This window comes from Triticum urartu, chromosome 7 (genome assembly GCF_003073215.2).
Source record: "Triticum urartu cultivar G1812 chromosome 7, Tu2.1, whole genome shotgun sequence".
In the NCBI taxonomy this organism is placed as follows: Eukaryota; Viridiplantae; Streptophyta; class Magnoliopsida; order Poales; family Poaceae; genus Triticum; species Triticum urartu.
In genome coordinates, this window is record NC_053028.1 from 715002151 (window position 1) to 715006684 (window position 4534).

Genomic DNA, 4534 nt, shown 5'->3' on the forward strand with positions numbered 1-4534 from the left:
TCTTCGTTTGCTTACTAGCTTGCTAGCGTGTCTAGTCCTCTCTATATACGTATGTATAGTACGTAGCGTCGACCAAGCACGGACATAAGAGAGGACACTTCTCTCTATTAATTATAACTAGCTAACACAATATATGAAACACCTAAATTAACCCCGCCAAACCCCCCACCCCCCCCCCCCCCTTTCAAAAAAAAACAAAAACTCCAGCCACAGAAGTGCTGACGCGTGGATGCCTATTGGTCCCGGTTGGTGCCACCAACCGGGACCAAAGGGTCTCCTGACTGGGCTCTGCGCACTGCCCACGTGAAGGGCCTTTAGTCCCGGTTCTGGATTGAACCGGGACTAAAGGGGGGAGGTATTAGTACCGACACTTTAGTCCCGGTTCCGGAACTGGGACTAAAGGTCCTTACGAACCGGGAATATAGGCCCTTTTTCTACCAGTGCGGGCAGACCAAGCCACCGAGGCAGGACCTCCAACGACTTCACGACTTTCCAGTTTAAAGTATGACTTTCATTTTTAGTTCAAAGTATGATTTTGCCTTCAAGGTTTAGCTGTGATTACAAATCGGAACGCAAAATTGATAAATGGAGCCAACTAATTAATGATGGGGGTTCATTCGAATTGGCAATTGATAAACCAAAGCCCAGAATGACGCCATGAGTCTGTCACTCCACACAACAGACAACTATCAGATCGTGACATATGTCGATGAGTCCAAGCTAGTTGAGAGTTGCGAGGGAGGTAAAAGAGGCTGCAGCAACAACGTCATTGTTTGCCTTTAAAATCTGCCAACCCTCTCACGTCCTATGCGCTCCTGGCCACCTGATTTCGTGATCCGATCATCCTGGCCGTTCCATCTATTTAATACTACAATAGTATCTATAAACTGGGTCAGTTGTCCAAAAGAACTGCTACTCACGTAGCTGAATTGTAAGCCGATGGTTGATTGGGTTGGCCTGCAGTAATGGGCCCTTGTACATACACGAACCAAGTATGCTAGAAGTTCTCCCTTCGCCGCTCTATCTCGCCTAGGGCCTCCTCCCCTCCCCTCTTCTATTGCCCGGCAATTCCTATTTGACGCTCGCGAGCATAACAATGGCGTCGCTTCTCAAAAGCACAGCCTTCCATCGCCCAAGTTTGGGCCGGCCCATGGTCACTTTTTTGTTTCCTTGTTTTTCTGTTTCTTTTTTTCTTTCCTTTTTCCTTTTTTTGTTCCTGTTCCTTTTTCTTTTTCCTTTTTTCTTCTATTTCTTTTATCATGTATTATACAAATTTCACTGCATCTTACGAAAATGTTCATCATATATTAAGAAAATATTCATGGTATCCTACAAAAATCATCCATTATAAAAATGTTCATCGTATATTAGAAATTATTCATCGAATATACAAATGTTCGCTGTGTTTTTCAAATGGTTCAGTGTTTATTACACCAATGTTCAATGTGTATTCAAAATTTGCGAAACGTATAATACAAAATGTGCAATGTGTATTCGAAAATTTTCCAACGTATATATTCATATTTTTCCAAAAATGTTCAACATATAATACAAAATAAATTCTTCGTGTATTATTGAAATGTTCATTGTATTTTAAGAAAATGTTCAACATATACTACACAATGTTCAACGGATATTACAAAATGTTTAATTAGTATTTTTCAAAATGTTCAAAGTAAAAGCCGACCCAAAACCCTGTCTGATATAGTAAACTGGATGCTATAGTATGGACTGCAAGAATAAAACCTGATGCTACAGTAAAACCAACTAGAAACGAAGAGCCAAAAAAAAATGGCTTGCATGCAGTGAACCGGCTCAGCAGGTGCGTGCCTATGCAAAGCTATCTCCTCTTGATGCACGCCGGCGTCACACAGGGGTCTCATGTTGCCATGGTTGTTGCCCTCCCATCACTACCAGACCTTCACCTCAACCAGCGGCACCGCCGCGCCAAATCATGACGTCCGCCGCAACATGCAAGCTTGCTCGACGCCGGTGCTAATTGAACTAGCGTCCACAAGCGGCTGACATCCATAGGAAGGGTGGATGCACTCCCTCAATGTCGACTTACCTCACGGACCTAGGGTGAATGATGATGTCTTGTGAGTGGACAGGGTGATAGCGGATCTATCACATCTGAAAGCACCGTTTACGGAGGAAGAGATGGAATGAGTCATCAAATCCGTTATTCGGTTTGATCAATTGACAAATGAGTCTAGATTTTGCATTTATACCTTCATTGGCAAGGAAATTACTTTCCATATGGTTGGTTTTGGTACATGGTAATGTATGTCAATTGACGACTTTCCAAAAATAGTTAACACATGGAAATGCAATACCTTCCAAACAATTTTGCATGGCATGGCTAATATGGAAAGAGTACAATCTTCTTAAAATTAAATGTGTGCCATCCATATCTAGTGCCATGTATGGTAGGGTGGACGTTAAAATAGGAAGTTCTTTTTAGCATTATGAAAATTTAATAAATTCATTGACTAGAAGGAATCTTTGTATTTCTTAGTCGTGAGTGGATACCTGTGATTGAACATCTTTCCAAATATAAAGGTGGCAAGTTAGTTGTGTATGATTTCATTCGGATAATTTTGAATACATGCTACACAACTTCTGCGTGTAAAGATATGACGGAAGGAAAGCGTTAAAAGGAGAAGTATGAATTGGAAAAAAGTTAAGACTCGTTTAATTCAATCTCATACAGGGAAAGTCATGCATGCAAATAAATTAGGAAACTAATTCAGCATTTCCTAGTTAATTCAGGGTATACATAGAAGCTACATGTGCACCACGAGGATTTCTACTATATATAAGGAGGACCAATGCTACCTAGGACACTCCAAGCTACGCCGATAGATACCTAGGACACTCGAAGCGACCACTTAGTATTTGCAATGGCAAGAGCAATTGCAACCATATGGATACTTATGGCCATCGTGCTTGTTGCCGCCATGCCGACAGTGAGCTCGATAGACATCACAGATAGGACCTGGGGTCAGAAGAGTCCATGTGGGCACTATATGAGCGTTGGTGTGAGCATCTCAATGTGGGTTGTGACCTCGGTGACATGGCTCGGCGCTGTAACGTGTTCAAAGAAAATGCTCGCAGGATCCACGAATTCAACCAAGGTGATGCACCCTACAAGCTAAGCCTAAACCTCTTCGGTGACATGACCGATGAAGAGGTTGACCACATGTACGGTCACTGCTCTAACCTCACATCAGAAGGAGGGAACCGGCACCAAGGCAACTTCACACATGGCGTTGTTGTTGCACGCGACGACCTCCCAATGTATGTGGACTGGCGCATGATGGGGTATGATCAACGCCCATCAGCGGTGACAAGCGTGAAGCGGCAAAATGGTTGTCGGGCCTGTTGGGCCTTTGCAGCGACGGCGGCCGTGGAGGGCATCAACTCCATTAGGACAAGGAAGCTGATTCCATTGTCCGCGCAACAACTCGTAGACTGTGACAAGAAAAATTTCGACTGTCGTGGCGGCAATGCGCAATTGGCCTTCAAGTACATAATAGAAAACGGCGGCATCACCAGCGATGCTAACTACCCGTATGTTGCCTTTGAGCCGGGTCGTTGCTTAGTGCCAAAAAAGAACCCCATCATCACCATCGACGGCTTCAGACGGGTGCCGCCAAATGATGAACTGGCCTTGATGCAGGCAGTGGCGTCCCAACCGGTCGTTGTGGTAGTCGACCCGAATGGCTTCCGGCGATATGGGGGAGGCGTATTTGTGGGGCCGTGTGGGACGAATCTGACCCATGAAATGACAGTGGTGGGCTACGGCACCACTGATGAGCATGACCCCAAGAGACGTGTAGACTACTGGATAATAAAGAACTCATGGGGGGCAAAATGGGGTGAAAACGGCTACATCCGCATGGCACGCGGCATGAGCGGTCTCGGCAAAGAGGGATTATGTGGCATCCTGATGGAAGCGTCATACCCAATGAAAAATTAAGCAAGGATGGTGGCAATGATATGGAGATAGATGTTTGGGACTCGACGCTATATGTTTCTGGAATTTGGTCCTTCCTGTCGTCCATCATGATTCGGGCACAAAGTGGAATTTGGTGGAATATGAAGTGCAATAAATTCCTAAAATATAGCTATAAGTATATTGAAATGGCCTAGCATGTTCACAGACATGATCTATATAGTTGGATGATGTGTCTATGATTTATCCCCCTGGTGAGGATTTATGTGATTTTGCTTGTTTGTAGACATCAAAATCTGGGTAGTCCCAATGCAATACTCCCTACATTCCTTTTTATAAGTCGTATTTGCTTTTCGGAAAATTGCACAATGTGAGGTGAATTTATTCTAATTTATCATCGAGGACATTAAAACTAAGTACTAATCCACCCCCTCTCAGGCAATTAGCATTTTTGGTCATCAGATGAGGACTTTGGGCTTTTCTGTTCGTTTGATCAACTCCCAATCCCGCCTGGGTTTGATCGGAGAATGCTACACCGGCTGGGGCGCTGCTCTTATAAAAAAAAGTCAAAGCTCT

General features: G+C 44.0%; 1 pseudogene; it reads left to right on the plus strand.

Annotated features, from left to right (window-relative positions):
* The first annotated feature begins 2960 nt into the window (after positions 1-2960).
* Positions 2961-3982, plus strand: LOC125518031 (annotated as a pseudogene).
* The last annotated feature ends 552 nt before the right edge of the window (positions 3983-4534 follow it).